Source organism: Heteronotia binoei, chromosome 14 (assembly GCF_032191835.1).
Source record: "Heteronotia binoei isolate CCM8104 ecotype False Entrance Well chromosome 14, APGP_CSIRO_Hbin_v1, whole genome shotgun sequence".
NCBI lineage: Eukaryota > Metazoa > Chordata > Lepidosauria > Squamata > Gekkonidae > Heteronotia > Heteronotia binoei.
In genome coordinates this window covers 41,038,428-41,054,626 of record NC_083236.1, presented here as the reverse complement: position 1 = coordinate 41,054,626, position 16,199 = coordinate 41,038,428, and the positions used below count along the sequence as shown (strand labels likewise).

At 41.7% G+C, this 16,199-nt stretch overlaps 1 protein-coding gene across 2 annotated transcripts in view; it reads left to right on the top strand.

The window, feature by feature from the left end:
* Positions 1–16,199, top strand: part of CDH8 (cadherin 8) — a 351,561-nt gene that overhangs the window by 80,042 nt on the left and 255,320 nt on the right. The window lies entirely within an intron of this gene.

The window sequence follows — 16,199 nt, the reverse complement described above, 5'->3', positions numbered from 1 at the left end:
CTGTTTTTTTATATATATATATATATATACAAAAAAGCCCTGTGTGAAACAGTGATGATGTCAAGGATGTGCCCTAATATGCAAGTGAGTTCCTGCTGGGCTTTTTCTACAAAAAAAAGCCCTGAGGGTAAGTACTCGGGCCTTGTAGAAAAATCCGCTGCAGGTTTAACTGGTAGCGATTGGGAAGGTCGGGAATTCTGGGAGCGTCTTTCAGAATTCCTTGGTTTACTTCATCTGTTGCTGTTGTCTGGCAGGGTGGGTGCTATTGCAATTTGGGTCCTAGAGAGTTAGGTTCTAACTAGGGGTGGCAAAAGTAGTATGGGTTGTTGTGGCAGAAGTCATGTCTTTTGGCAAACATCTAGAGCATCTGTGGATAACAGGAATTCCCCCCCCCCCCAAAAAAAAGCTGCTCATTGGCTGACAGTTTGTATATCTTCCTGCCCTCAACAGCTCAGTGAAGATTCACAGTTGAGGTGTGCAGCTGAGAGGTATTTTTAAAAACCAATTTAATGGCAAAGGGGGCATACCAAGGAAGAGCATTGCCATTCTGAGGTGGGGCTGAGCTCCACGCCCTGCTCCAGATGGGCCGCAGGCAGAGTTTTCACACAGAAGCTCTGCTTTCAGCCCTCATGCTGTTTCTCCTTTAAGACGGAGCAAAGGAGGTTTTCCATTGCTCTGCCTTAAAGGGAAAAGCCCTACATAAAGTGGGAGCGTGCTGTGTGGCCCGAATGTGGAAACAGCCCAGCTGTGTTCCAGAGGGAGCCCAAGGTTTACACTTCAATGCTATTAAAAGAACTGGTGGGTCCTTGAAGGAGACATTAGATCATATTGGATTGAAGTGGCAATTGCAAACGGGGTGGTGGGGGGAACGAATCTTCCTTGGGAATAAATGAACTGCTGCTTCTCTTGAATGCTGATAGTGGTAAATGATCATTTAAATGGTGGGTCATTGATGAACGCATCCGTCATCCTTCATGTGTCAGAAAGCAACAGTGGCTGTAGGATAAATCCTCCTGACCACCTAATGGTTTTTCATCTATCTAGCGGAAACAGAAGTCAGACAAGACAAATAAAAAAGATAGCTCAGGAAAGATTCCCAGCATGAGGAAAGGTGTTACAATTATGGGAAGCGCTGATGTATATAAACGAACACAAGAACCACTGACATCTCTCAATATTTAGAAAGCGAGCTAAGGTGTCTTTGCATTCACAGGAAATTGGGAAGAATCCAGGAAGCTAAAAAGGAGAATCTGTGTCTCAGAGTTCATTAAACACGATCCGTCTCCAAAATGAGAGCCTTCCCCAAGAGGGTTTTCCTACCGAGCCTTGAAATTCTATGATAAAAGATGGATCTGCATTACATAATAAGACTTGGGGAGGTAAATGGAGCCAGTGATTTGCAAATGATCTCTGTAGCCGTACGCAACTTTGCTTAATGGTTTAAAAGAGAGAGTGAGAGGATGAATCCATATATGACATGTCTTCAGAAATATGAAAGCAGGTTTTTCTTAAAAAAAACACACACACAACAACAACTTTAAAATGCAGATTGTGTAATGTTCCTTGAAAGAAGAGCTGGGTAATTCCTTTGTAATTATACATTGATGAATTAATTATTCTCTAATGAGCTCAAATAAAAACATTTCATGCTGTATTCCCCCCCTTTCCTTAATTAAAAATATCCGAGAGCACAGTTCTAATGGGCTGCATTTTTTCCCCTTTCGTGATTATTGGCGGTATTTCTGTTAATTATAAATGGAAATTGAGCTTGCAGTTCATGTTAAAAACTGGAACTTGCTTTTTTTCCTATATTGCTCACTCTTCCTGACAACCTTAAAACTCACCCTTTGGGAGCATTTCCGCAGCTTTCTCTGTAGATTTTTTTTTAATGGCGTTCTAAGCAGAAACTTAGGAGCAGTTAATGAAAGTTCCTTGTTACATATCTTTTTTATATTCCAGTTTTGTTCTCTGCTTTCCACTGTTTCTTCCGTATGTATCCATCCTCCTTTGTACTATGCGTGTAATGCTGCCAACTTTTGTGATAACTCTGATTCTGTTTAAACTTTTAAGTTTCTTTTCATTTTCCATGTCTCTACGCCTCAGAACAGGACTGGAATCATCCTTTTCTCCAAGACCTTTTTTTGGTAGAAAATGCCCTGCAGGAGCTCATTTGCATATTAGGCTACACCCCCTGACACCAAGCCAGCTGGAACTGCGTTCCTGCTCAAAAAAAGCCCTGCTTTTCTCCAAACTGAATAGAAACTACCAGTATTTATAGCTGGCACCTACTTTGGCATCTGTTGAATGTAAATGGCACATCAGTGAGCTTAAATTGAGGTGAAATTTTAAAGTGCATATACAAGCATAAAAATGCCATTAAAATCCCCTCTGGATTTTTTAAAAAATGTGTTGCTTTTATAGAATTTTACTTGGCCTGGAGGTTTAAAATGCATCCATTTGTTAGAAAAGAGTTTTTAAAAGATTCTTGATTGCATAATTGTAAGTTAATTTTTTAAAAATAATTTTCAGAAGGCATTTAAAATGAATTTGATATTGTTGACAATTATTGTTATGCTCTCCCCCCTTCCTTTTAGTGAACTATCTTGAGAATGCTTGTAAGGGCAAAAAGGAGACCACAAAAATAGGCTGATTTCAGTCAGCTTAGAAGTCTGTATTTTTGCTTAGAATTGCATTGTATGCATCTAAAGAGGCAACAACAGTCTATTTCCCATCCCGTCTATTGTTAGCTATATGCCCTATGCTTGTTTCATATAGAAATATCCATTCTCAAGTAAACAGCTTGACTATGTGTATATCACATTTCAGATTGTAATTGGTATGCCATTATGGATTGCTTGGTTCCTGCTAGGGACAGGGGATCCAGTGAGCTCAGCTGGGCAGTGGCCAAAAAATAGGGAAATGGGAGAGGCCTCAGTGTCCTAACACCCTAATGTACTGGAAGTGACATCAGCATGTTGCCATTGACACTCATTTGGCCAAACTCTATTGGTTAAACCTTAGAGTTTGGGCTAAATGCTAGAGTGTTGCCGGCAACATCATTACATCAGCAGATGGGTAGGGTTGCCAGGTATCTCCTGGCAACCAAAGGGAGGTGGAGGAGGGAACTTATTGGCAGCAAACTGAGGCTTAGTCCTCTGTCATTGGCAGAGTGTCAAATGTCACTTCTGGTGCACAGTGGAAACACTGGTATTTGGGCACAAACTCAGTTTTACTATAGAGTTTTTGCCCAAATACTGGACTGTCGAAGAATTGCCAGGAATGTGATAACACCACTTCTGCCACACTCCGGAAATGACATTGCGTCGCCAGTGACATAGACTGTAGTTTGTTGCTGGTACGTCCCCCGCCCTGGGTGGGTTGGCTGGCTGGCTGGCTGGCTGAATGGTGCTGGGGGAGAAGCCATATTACTGCCATTGCTTTAAACATTGTTGAGAATCATTAGTGGTCTTTGTTTCTAGAGAGATATATTCAAAGTGATTTTCGGCACTAGGCTTTTGCTGCAGTTTGGCAGCTGAACTGCAGTGTTTATCCCCCATCCATTACACATTCTCATTTTGCCAATTGCTGCTCACCAGGTTTTTCTTATTTTTTTTTTCCAGGCCACTTTTGTGGTAGTTTGAAGAGAAGAAGCAAATGTGGGACACATTTTGGGTGGATGGGGGACAGCAACAACTGGCAAACAGTGCTGCATTTAAGGGAAGTGAAAACCAGATGCAATCAAGAAGGCAAGCAGAAAGCCAGTTTAGGAAAGCCCCTATATACACTTTTGTGGAATTATATTATTAAGGGTTTCCTTGACTATACACGGACATTTCCTAGCTAGTGTAGGAATATCTATCTGATTGACAAAAATAGCAAAATCATTGAGAAAGTTTCCCATAATCTACATGCCTGGCATTTGGACAAATTATTTTATTTGTTTCTATTTGTATCCCACCCTCCCGTTTCAATTTCAAACTATACCCAGTGCGATGCAAGTGTTTTCACATTAGTGAGTAGGATCAAATTTGAAACATGTAATTCAAGAAATGTTAGATACCCAGAAGTTGAAAAAAGAGGACTTCCCCCCTTACAAAATAGAGGGGGACAACATGATGGGTGTCATAACGAGGCTGATCCAGTTCCAGAATGACTTGTTATCTGTGGGCAAATCAGTGGGTGGGGGAGATTATTCTGATGCAAAAGAGAACATAGGGAAACTCTCCTTATCTGCTTGGGGAAGGAAAGTCAAGACCAATAACTTTGTCTTTATACCAGATTTGTGCAAAACTGCATGTAGGAAGACTTGTGCGTCAGTGGTGAAGCATTTTACTTGGCATGCAGAAAGACAAAGATTCAACCCCTGACATCTTCAGTTAAAAGGATTGGGTAATAAGTGATGGGGGGGGGGCTACCTGAGGCCCTGGAGAGCCACCAGCAGAGACATAGCCAGGATTTTCCCAGTTCTCTCTCTCTCTCTCTCTCTCTCTCTCTCTCTCGGCTTGGCTTCGCGAACGAAGATTTAAGAAGGGTGCAATAGTCCACGTCTGCTGCAGGCTCGCTGGTGGCTGACAAGACCAATGCGGGACAGGCAGGTCCGGCCACAGTGGCTGCAGGGAAAAGTCTGTTTTAGGGTTGGTGCTGTAGCAGTGCGATTCTTCCTCAATCTCCTTTTGTCCTCAAGACCAGCTATGCGTGCGTTCTCAAAGGAAGAGACAGCCTGGTGGATGGTGTGTCTCCATGCTTTGCGATCTGAGGCTAGGTCAGACCACTGGTGATGGTTGATGCGACAGGTGCCAAGGGATTTCTTCAAGGAGTCCTTGTACCTCTTCTTTGGTGCCCCTCTATTTCGATGGCCGGTGGAGAGTTCGCCATACAGGGCAATCTTGGGAAGGCGGTGGTTTTCCATCCTAGAAATATGCCCTGCCCAGCGCAGCTGCGTCTTCAGCAGCAGTGCCTCGATACTGGTAACCTCCGCCCGCTTGAGGACTTCAGTGTTGGTCACAAAGTCACTCCAGTGGATGTTGAGGATGGTGCGAAGGCAGCGCTGATGAAAGCGCTCGAGGAGTCGCAGGTGATGATGGTATAAAACCCATGATTCGGAGCCGTAGATGAGGGTTGTCATCACAACCGCTTTGTAAACATTGATCTTTGTGCCTTTTTTCAGATGCTTGTTGCTCCACACTCTTTTGTGCAGTCGGCCAAAGGCACGGTTTGCCTTTGCCAGCCTGTTGTCAATCTCCTTGTCGATCTTGGCATCTGAGGAGATGATGTCTCCCAGTTAAGAGACATGTAAATGAGTTGGGGGACAACCCAACTCAGCTGGGATTCTTCCTGCTTCTGTTGTCTGCAAAAGCAGGAAGACCCTCCCCCCCCACATTTCCAACTGTTGGACAGGCAGCTGAAGTTGGGGGTGTGGGTAGCAATTTGGGGACGTGGCCAAGCCCAACCACTCCCTGTGGCTATGGGCCCAGCTGCCAGAAGTCAGATGTTTTGATAAACCAATGGCCTGAATCAGCAAAAGGCAGCTTCAGGTCTCCATATTACAGAGGACAAGATAAATGAGTGTGTGTGATGTGGCCAGATTTTGCTAGTAATGGGTTAGAATAATTCTGTTCCAATTGTTTAATATCTGAGTGGATCATGTTTGAATGTCTGGAAGATATTTTCATTGGTTTCAGTTCAAAACACATTTGAGTGGACCCTTCCCCCACACTGAATGGGATGAAATTCTTATTGGTCTCCCATCCAAGTACTAACCAAGGCTGACCTTGTTTAGGGCTAAATTAAGGCAACTCTCTTTGCTTTACAGGGCATTGAAATTCAGCCTTAGAGAAGTCCCATGGTGACAGGTCTTTCCCACGTTTGCCCCTGCCAAGATTCTGAACCAGACAGTGAAGTATAGTGAAGGCTTATTTCTAAACAGATTGATGTGAGATGCTAAATACAGAATGCATGCATACAAATATGTAAACTGACGCATTCCACATATGAACCCTGCTGTAGATGCATTCGTTTCAGCACCTTTTCTTGCAAACCATGCCTAACTCAACTTGTTTTTGATGCTTACAAAGGAGCTGGCCGGTTATTTGGAGAAAATTAAATGCTTCAAACAGTGGAGCACAGCAAGATAAGGCACAGAAGTTTACTTTGCTTCTTTGAATGAATACTTTGGGTTTTTTTATTAAAAATGCACCCACGTCCACCTCCAGCTTGCATGTGAATGAACAGACTTGTGTTCTACCCTGGGCAGTTTTTAGGTGAGAGGAGATCTGGAACATCAGGGAGGGTTCTTCCTCAACATGCTCGTGTGCCAATTCTCCCCCCGCCTCAAACATGTTCTTTGGTTTCTATATCCACATGAGCTGGTGGCATTTATGCATCTAAATGTGCAATTTAGCTTTAAATTGAGGCCTGAATGCGCAATTTAGACCAGACATCTTCATCCTGTACAATTTTGAAAGTGTTTAGTGAGCTGTTGCCATCACTAAGCTGATCCAGTGCAGCTCTTCTGTTCTGTAATTGGTCTTGGAGTCACTCCAATATATAACAACTGAAATGGGGACACGGTGCTGGTGTACCTAGGCTGTGCCACAAAATAATGAGTCTCTGGCTGAGCAAGGATTTGAACTGGAGACTTCCCAGCTCATAGGCTTAACTATTACTTTGCAGTGTCACCAGTGCAAATATAGCTGTTTGTTTGTTTTTACTACTTTTATCATCCTAAACCAGGAACAATATTGAGCATCATCCTGTGATTTCTTTATTAATCATATTTATATCTTGCTAATTCTACAAAGAACTCAGGGTGGCATATATGGAGCTGTTTCAGTTGTTACCTTTAAAAAATTACAGTCAAATTCTATTGTGCAACATGGAGGAAAAAACAAACTAGACTGAAAACATTGGGAGTCACATTTGGCTCTTTCACACATACTGTATGGCTCTTGAAGCTTCAACTGCCCTATCGGCCAGCTTGAAGAAGGCATTTGTCTCTTTAAATTACTTCTACAAGCCAAACCATCCAGCAGCTTAGGGAATACATTTAAAGTTAAAGTTGCTTTCTTACCACATCTCTCTCCCCATTTCCTTCCTTCCTCCCTCTGGCATTCATGTCTTGCGGCTCAAATATTGGATATTTATTCTATGTGGCTCTTACATTAAACAAGTTTGGCCACCCCCAGGGCTGGCTCTAGACTGTCTGGCACCCTAGGCAAGGCTAACTTCTGATCCCTCTTCCACATTGATAACATCACTGAGGCACATGGAGGACAATTTGATGCCCCCAGAAGGCTGGTACCCTAGGCAATTGCCTAGTTTGCCTAGTGACAGGGCTGGCCTTGGCCACCCCTGGACTAGAACCTGGAAACCTTGGTTCAAATCCTCATGCTGCCATAGAAGCTTGTTAGGTGACCTTGGGCCAGTCACTTTTTCACAGCCTAAAGTACCTTACTGGGTTAAGAACATAAGAACAGCCATGCTTGGTCAAACCAAAGACCCATCAAGTCCAGCATTTTGTCCACACAGTGGCCAACTAGCCACTTCTAGGAAGCCTATCAGCAGGAAGCTTATTGTGATGGTAACATGGAGAGAGTGGGACTTCTCTGAATGACTTGGAGAAAATGGAAGGTTCAACATGTACTAAATCAATAATAATAATAATAATAATGATGATGATAATGATAATGATACCAGTAACCATTGGCAAGTAACTTTTTTTTTTGTTGATTTGCTGCTCTCCTCGGCTTTCTCTATTTTTATTCTCCTATTACTGTTTCCAAGGTCAGACTGGAAAAAGTGGGGAGGATAGAAACCAGTGTCAGGGAAGTCCTTGAAGCTGAGGGTGGAAAAATCTCCAATTAAAACAGTATAAGAGGAACCAAAAATAATCCCGTACAAACCCTGAATGACTTTGGACATACAAAGTTGCAGGACGTTCTCTCCTGCTATGCTCCACTGCTTCACTCATCTGAGCAAAACCTTCCATAGAGATCATCCTGAAAATGGGGAAGATGTGAAACTGACAATTTATGAGCATTCTCACTGGTGGCTTCCATAGGCTTACCAACTCTGAGTGTGGGAAATGCTGGTGATTTGGGGGTAGAATCTGGAGAAGGTGAGCTTTGGGGAAGGGAGGCCTTCAGTGGTGTTCCATGTTATAGTGTATGCCCTTCAAAACAGTCCTTTCCCCAAGGGAAAATGACTTTTGTAGTCTAGAGCAGGGGTGGCCAATGGTAGCTCTCCAGATGTTTTTTGCCTACAACTCCCATCAGCCCCAGCCAGCATGTAGGCAAAAACATCTGGAGAGCTACTGTTGGCCACCCCCGGTCTAGAGATCAGTTGTAATTCTGGGAAATCTCCAGGTCCTGTCTGGAAGTTGGAAACCCTAGGCTCCCACCTTGTTGAATGGTCTACCTGATAAGGTCAGAAGGGTTTCTACTCTAATGTCATTCCACATCATGTTCAAGAAGATATTTTAGAAAATTGATTAAGTAGAATTAATAGCCTAAGAGAACAATTTTATTATGGAATAGCCCACTGCAATTACTATTATAGGTACCAACTGCATTCTCTTGACTTCGTAATCCACTCTCTGTATTATTTAGAGTTTTCCTCTTTTAGATCATTTGTTGTTTGCATTGTTCCCTAATTCTGTAATCCTAGTCCTATTGCAATGCTGTTTTATGTTTATTGATTGTGCCATTTATATCCTGCAACCTGCCTTGAGTCATCAGAAGAAAAGGGGACTATAAATAAACAAACGCTGAGTCAAAATCACAGTCACCAATAATTAAACCACCCAAGCAAGATAGAAGCATCAGAGAGAAAACTAGAATCAATAAATATAATCTCTTAAAAGCATATCTAAATAGTCAAATTTTCTCTTTTCACTGAAAGATGGCCAGTGAGAACAGGAAAACTTCCCCCAAAAAGGCATTCCACAGCTGTGGTGCCACTATTAATAAAGACCTGTCTCGTGAGCAATCCCATCACAGCTTATTGGAACACAGAATTAAGCTTCAAATTTGATCTGCTAAGACTGGGTAAGATACAAATGGGAGGAGGGTGTCCTTATGATATCCTAGTTCAAGAGGAATGTCAACACTTGGAACTGGACCAGCAGCCATTAAAGTTACCTACATACGTTGTATTGCCTCCTTAAAACCCTTAAGAATAGTAACAAAAATGTAGAGTTCTATAGTGGTTACAGAGCTGGATTAGGAAATGGATGACCCAGTTTCACATCCAGCTTTGGCCATGATGTTCACAGAGTGACCTTTGTTAAATCTCTCTTTCACCTTGTAGCAGCAACCTTAGCTGCTGGTGGTCAGGCAGAAACAAGGCCACAGGCAAAATCAGGAAGTAACAGCGGTTTATTTAACGTGTACACGGGCCCCAGACCAGACTCATGTCTGAACACATCTGGGAGCCCCGATTGCAGGAAGGTCTACAGTTTTATAGTCACAGACAATCATTTCCAGTAAACACTCGCCCAATTACAGGAAAGGACAACCCCACATCCTATACATCATTATAAGTGTCATATTACTAAAGGAACAAGGAGGAGACAGGGAGGGTCTTTCCATACATGACATTGATGTTGCTAACACTCTTGCAGCAGTATCCTTCATAAAAAAACACATTTGCCCCTTTGACCTGATCCCAAGATTTTCCAAGGTATACGACTCAATGCTTATTCCAGCAAGCTTCTAGCTCCTCTTTTCAGCAGTTTGCCGTGAGCCAGTGGGTCAAAGATTAACTTTTGCTGCCTTACGCTTCTCTTTCCCTACTTTCTCAATCTTGAAGGATTATTTCAGAGACACCTAGCAAGCACTCTAAAAATCTCTTTGCCCTTTTGCTTTCTTGCCCTTGTGCCTAATTAATGGCCTTCAATTTACCTTATTTAATATATTTTTATTTCAGCCCCGCTTCAACCTGCCTCAAGGACTCTTTAACATAACATGGTTGTTATGAAGGGAGGGGGGCATGGAAAAGGCTGATCTGCTGTACCTTTAAACTTTAAACTGCCATTGTTCCCCGTGGAAAGACCTGGCCTCTGAATTCCAGAGTTCTTTCCCCATTGAAAATAATGGTATATCAGTGAAATAGCCCCTGTGTCATAGACCACTCGAAACAGGAGGTGGTAAACCTGGCCTATTGACTCTAGAAACAAGAGTCTACTGACCATTACTTTTAATAGCTGTTGTGCCAGCCCACCAGCTTGCATACTCCCCACTTCCTCCCCTGCCATTCTGAAGTCATTGGGAAAAGGGTGGAATTTAAAAAAAAAAAAAAGCGCTAGACAGTGCTGAATCTTTTAAACTCTGCAAGATTTCTTGATTACAGAAGCCACACTCTTTGTTCCTCAGAACACATGGTCCTTTGAGCCTACTTCTCTGAGCATGGCCCTTTGAACATACTTCTTTATGCAAGACTTCTGTCCATTTTGTTTGGTTGTAATTATGTGTAGTGATGAATGCATCTAGGAAAGTATAAATATTGGCTAACGTGTGACGGTTACTTTTTTTTTATAACAAGACAGGCATTCATTATTGTAGAATAATAAATAAGATTTGTAGCAGTATAACCCATACAGAATTTACATTTAAAGCAAATCAGTTGATCATGGCTGAACCCCCAAAGGTTTAACAGTGATTAACTTCCTCTGAAAAGTACACTGTTGTCAATTTGATTGTGTGGTGGTAAAGGGTAAGGGAGAAGCTCTTCCGTAACAAGTACATATTTTCTTCAAAGACTGTATTGTGACCATAGATTAGGTATTGGCAGCCAGTGAGTGGGACTGGCCAGCAAAAGGCTGCTAATTGTCAGGGCTGCCAAGAGCCACCATGAGCCCCCAGCAAAGGTTCTGTCTTCCTCCAACAGATGACCCCGATCCAAGTCATATATCATGGCAAAACAAATCACTTGGTTGGCTGTTTTCATGCCGCTGTAATAATAAAAGAGTCTGCATGTCCATCTCTCTGTCCATTTCTGGTAGGCATACCTCATCAGAAAATAAAATTAGGGATCTCTAAACTGGACATCAGATTCAGGATGATTGCGGGAATTCCAGGGCCAGAAATGAAAGGAATCAGATTGCCCTGGCTTTGGTTATCTCCTGATATCCCACCATGCTATTTGCAGTGGAAACTAAACTAAGGTCTAACTCAGGTGTGCCCAAACTTGCTTAACGTAAGAGCCACATAGAATAAACTTCAGGGTTGTGGTGTATATTGAAAGGAAGAAAGGAGAATGATGTAAGCTGCTTTGGTGCACACTGTGGAGAAAGACTGTACTTTTCTTAGGTAGAGGCTGCTGGGAGGGGGGAAAAGATGGAAAGCTGAAGGTAGATCAATTCCTATACAGAAAATGGCCACTGTGGGTGGGTGGGAAGACAGCAAGGGTGGAGGACACTCACGCAGAGCCTCTTTCTAGAACCCATTGTATTTTTTCTTCACAATGGGCCTTATTCCTAGTCATTTATAGAGATGTTGAACAAAACAGGTCCCAGGACAGCTCCTTGAGGCACTTGTCACTCCTCTCCAAAAGGATGAGGAACCATTCACAAACACTCTTTGGGTGCAATCTGTCAACTAGTTACAGTCAACCAGTGCAATCTGTCAACCACATAACAGTAACAGAATCCAAACCACATTTTATCAATTTGTGATCAAGAATAGTATGTGGAACCTTACCAGAAGCCTTTCTGAAATCAAGATAAACTATGTGTACAGCTCTCCTCTGATCCAGCAAGGTAGTAACTTTCTCAAAAAAAGAGGGATAAGGTTAGTCTGACATGAGTTGTTTTTGAGAAACCCATGCTGGCTCTTACTAATCACAGTTGTCATTCCTAAATACTCAAGGACTGACTGTTTGATTATTTGTTCTAAAACTTTTCCAGGTATAGATGTCAAGCTGACTGGTCAGTAGTTATTCAGATCCTCCTTTTCCCCCTTCTTGAAGATGGTACAATATCTGTCCACTTCCAGTCTTCCAGCACTTCACCTGTCCTCCAAGAATTCTCAAAAATAATGGCCAGAGGCTCAGAAAGTACTTTTAGTATCTTTGGATGCAGTTCATCTTGCCCTGAGAACTTAGTTTCATTAAATGAAACTAGATGTTTATGTACTACCCCAATCTCCCTTCCCTCATCATGTGTTCTGTTTTTGCCATGTTGAGCACCTTTTCCCTTGGAAAAGAAGACTGAGGAAAAATAGGAATTTAGCAGTTCTGCTCTCTCTTCATCACCTATTACAATTTTACTTTTCTGTCCCTGCATGGGAGCTACCATGTCCTTGCCTTTTTTCTTACTTTGTACATAAGAAAATAGCCCTTTTCTGTTGTTTTTAGCATCTCTCATTAGCCTCTGCTCATACTGAGCCTTTTGCTTTGCTAACTCTTCCTCTATAAGAACTGGCTATTTGTTTATATTCATCCTTGGATTATAAGGCCCTCCTGTCTTTTTCTTAAATGAGTCTTTTTTATTTCTCGAATCTTTAGAGATCTGTTTATGGAGCCACCATGGCTTCTTTAGGCTCCTCCGATTTTTCCTTCTCATAGCTGGGATGGGGATTTATTTCTTGATCTAGTTCTCAGGGGTAAATGGCAATAATCAAAGTGTAGTCCCAATTTCTACAACTAGTGTGAAGAGGAAGTCTACAGGTGCAGAGAATTGATTCATGTTTCTGACATCTGTGAAGGCTTTCCCAGTGTGGAAATTCACATTCATTTATCCCCTCTCTCTTTTTGTCATTCATCATGGCCTCACATAATTATGAGCTTAATGATCTTTAACCTTGACAGGAGCAAAGGGTTCTGAAATCTTGGCAATTGGTTTGCATTTACATGCATATTTTATAGAACTGAAGAAATGCTACTTGGGGACAAAATTGCTGCACTTAATGACTTCAGATATCTGTTTTTCCTCCCCCCCCCCCCTTGCTGTGACAAAAATGACAATGGTTTTGAGGGGGGGGGAGATGTGTCGCTAACTTGCTGATTTTATTATTTGTTGGGGTCACCTCTAGTAATGTTGCTGAATTATGGTTTTGAGATAACTAACTTCCTGTGCTTTAAGCATAATCGGGAAGAACATGGAATTTTAGTCAATAGCAGGTCTTTACTTTAAAACAGAAAAGTGATGATCATTTTAGCCTGGTATTAGTATGAAGGGAAAAGGAGAGACAGTGTGATGCAGTGATTTGAGTACCTTCAAACATTCTGTTTATGCAAACTGGGAGCCTTCCAGTCACATGAATCAGAAGAATGATATGTGCATTCACATTTTTATATTGGGCAGTATGTAGATTTTGCAGGTACAGCTTTCATCTACAGGGCCTTTGAATCTGAATTTCCTTGGCTTCTGTGTGCTGCAGAAATCTACCTTTTTATTCTGTAAGAAGAAATCAGTGCATCTTATAGAAGAAATGTTTGCTCAGAGAACATCAGCATAATTATGGTCAACCACATCCTCTTCTGACAAGCTGAACTACATAGCTGCTGCTCTTGCATACAGTTTTTCAGTGCACCCCCCCTCCTCCAGTATATGCCATGTGCAATTTACAATTACTAAGGGGATTGTAGCTGATTGGTAGCATATTCATTGAGTAAAATGTAGCCAAAATAATGCACATTTTAGTCCTAATAAAATGAAAGAGTTTAAGAATGTATTTGAGTCTGCTTTTTCAAATATTTAAGACTAGTTGGGGATAGAGGAATGGGATATGCCATTCAATTATATATTTACAACCCTATTTTAAAGGTGGGGGGAAGTGTAATACGTTTCAAAGACAGGGATGCTTCCAAAATTCCCAACATCTGATGTTCTTCCAAGATGCTGGAGTTCCAAATTGTACATTCCTGCATGCAAGGCTTTTTTTTGTAGCAGGAACTCCTTTGCATATTAGGTAACACAACCCCGAGGCAGCCAATCTTCCAAGAGCTTACAGGGCTCTTAGTACAGGGCCTACTGTAAGCTCCAGGAGGACTGGCTACATCAGGGCCTAATATGCAAAGGAATTCCTGTGCAAAGTACTGGGTTCTGAGACGTTAAACCACTAACATTCTTTATTAGCGATCACACAACAAGACAACATGGCGGGCCCAGGTCCCCACTTATATGCATGCACCCGGAACAACCCCCTCTCAAGACCAGTCCAATCCTGAACAGTTAACGTTCGCGCCACAGATCTTAATTGCCAGTCAATTAAGTCTGTCTTTAGTCAGGTGACCTGCGGTTTCCCGCAGTTCCCCTGTTTGCTCAAGGCAGCACTGTGTTGGAAATTCAGAGACTGAAATGCAGTACACAACATCCTGCTACAAAAAAAGCCTGCCTGTATGCACCATTGGTTCACCCTTTATTCCCAATTTTATACGAAGTTGCATATGTGCTCTTTGCCATAGGCCATTTGTCACTTCTTCTGTTTACTTTTATGTTATTTTATGTCTCCCCCCTACTCTACATTAACAATGCAAACATGCATTTAAAAAAAAAAAAAAAAAAAGCTTTGTATGGCCACAGCGTCACACATATGACAATATCAAGTTTACTTTGGTGTGGTGTTTTATTGAGGTGCATATCCTCTGACACACATTGCTAAAACAGTTCAGAAAAGAACCATTGATATGATTGTTCATGCATGCATCACAATTGCTTTTTTTTGCAGGGCTTGGCCATTAGTAGTGCAAAACAGCTACATTTGAGTCCAGCAGCACATTAAAAATCAACAAGACGTTCAGCATATAGGCTTTTAAGAGTCAGACCTTCCTTTTTCAGATTCAAGGAGCTTTGACTCTCAATAGCTTGTACCCCCAAAATCTTGTTTGTCTGAAAGGAACTTCTGTACTCAAAGATAACTGTTCCAGGTCTTTTTTCTTTTCTTTTCTTTTCTTTTTGAGAGGGAATGCAGTTCTAGCTGGTTTGGCATCAGTGGGTGTGGCCTGATATGCAAATAAGTTCCTGCAGGGCTTTTTCTACAAAAACCCCATGTGAAACAATGGTGACATCAAGGGTGTGTGGCCTAATACGCAAATGATTTCCTGCTGGACTTTTTCTACAACAAAACCAAACCAAGCCCTGAGCCGTTCTATTGCAGACCAACATGTCTACCCTCTGAAACTGTCTTAATAATGCAGGTGAAACAAAGCATGCACATGGATGGAAGGACTTAAAGCTGAAGCTCACAGAACATTCAATTCAGGGATTAATTTTGGACATTATTCTATTTCCAAAGGGATTAAGGAGGAATGGAACTTGGCCCACAGGGAAATTCTGCACCATTAAATAAATGGAAGTGGTTATCTCCTCATCCCTATTCAAGTGTTCAGTTTAGAACTCTTCTTTTAAAAAAAATGAAGCCACAGGTAGCTCTGACTTGCATGTGCAGGTAGGTGTTAGAGCCATAGCTCTGTCCATTTACAGAACAATATGAGATTACTTTAAATCCACAGTGCAGTGCTAGAATACAGGGACTGACTTCTGTCAGGCGAATAAATCCTGACGACAGGGAACAAACTCTAAAAGTGATTAATAATGATTAATAATAATTCCAGCAGGTCGTGCATAATGCCCAGGGGCAACTTGCATAATAACTTCGAGATGACTTATTTTGAAAGAAAACTTCTATCTCTGGTAGCTTGTTTTTGTGAAATGCCATTTCCAGAGTAGCCTTTTGGAAATGACTCCTTCCCCCGCCCTCCTTATTATTGTTCAATTAAACAACTGAGCCAAATTGAAGGCTCTTTTATCAACACTGTCGGTCATGCTAAGTTAGTGTGATCAGATCTGCTGAATGCAATGCTATCTCCCTTAAAGCCTCCCCCCTCCTTTCAAGAAACAGTCCGGAAAGAAAATCCAAACTATGGAATCAATGGGTTTAAAATGAAAATTATATCCTAAATGCTTCATCCCCTCTTTGATGTTCATTTAGAATGTTCAGCACTTGTTGTTCATTTGAGGTGATAATAGATCAGAAGACATTTACATTAGGGAAGGGAGGGTTTATATGTATAAAACAGCTGTTTTGCAAAAATAGAACTGTCTAATTATACCTATGATTACATTTAACTTTGATTAGTATGCATCCAAATCCTTCCTATCCTGGTGTGTTCAAACTGATATGGCTCCTTAAAGCGTGGATGAAAGCACAAACAGAGAAGAGGAGCATTTGGCAAATCCCATATCAAAGCAAAATGGGCAA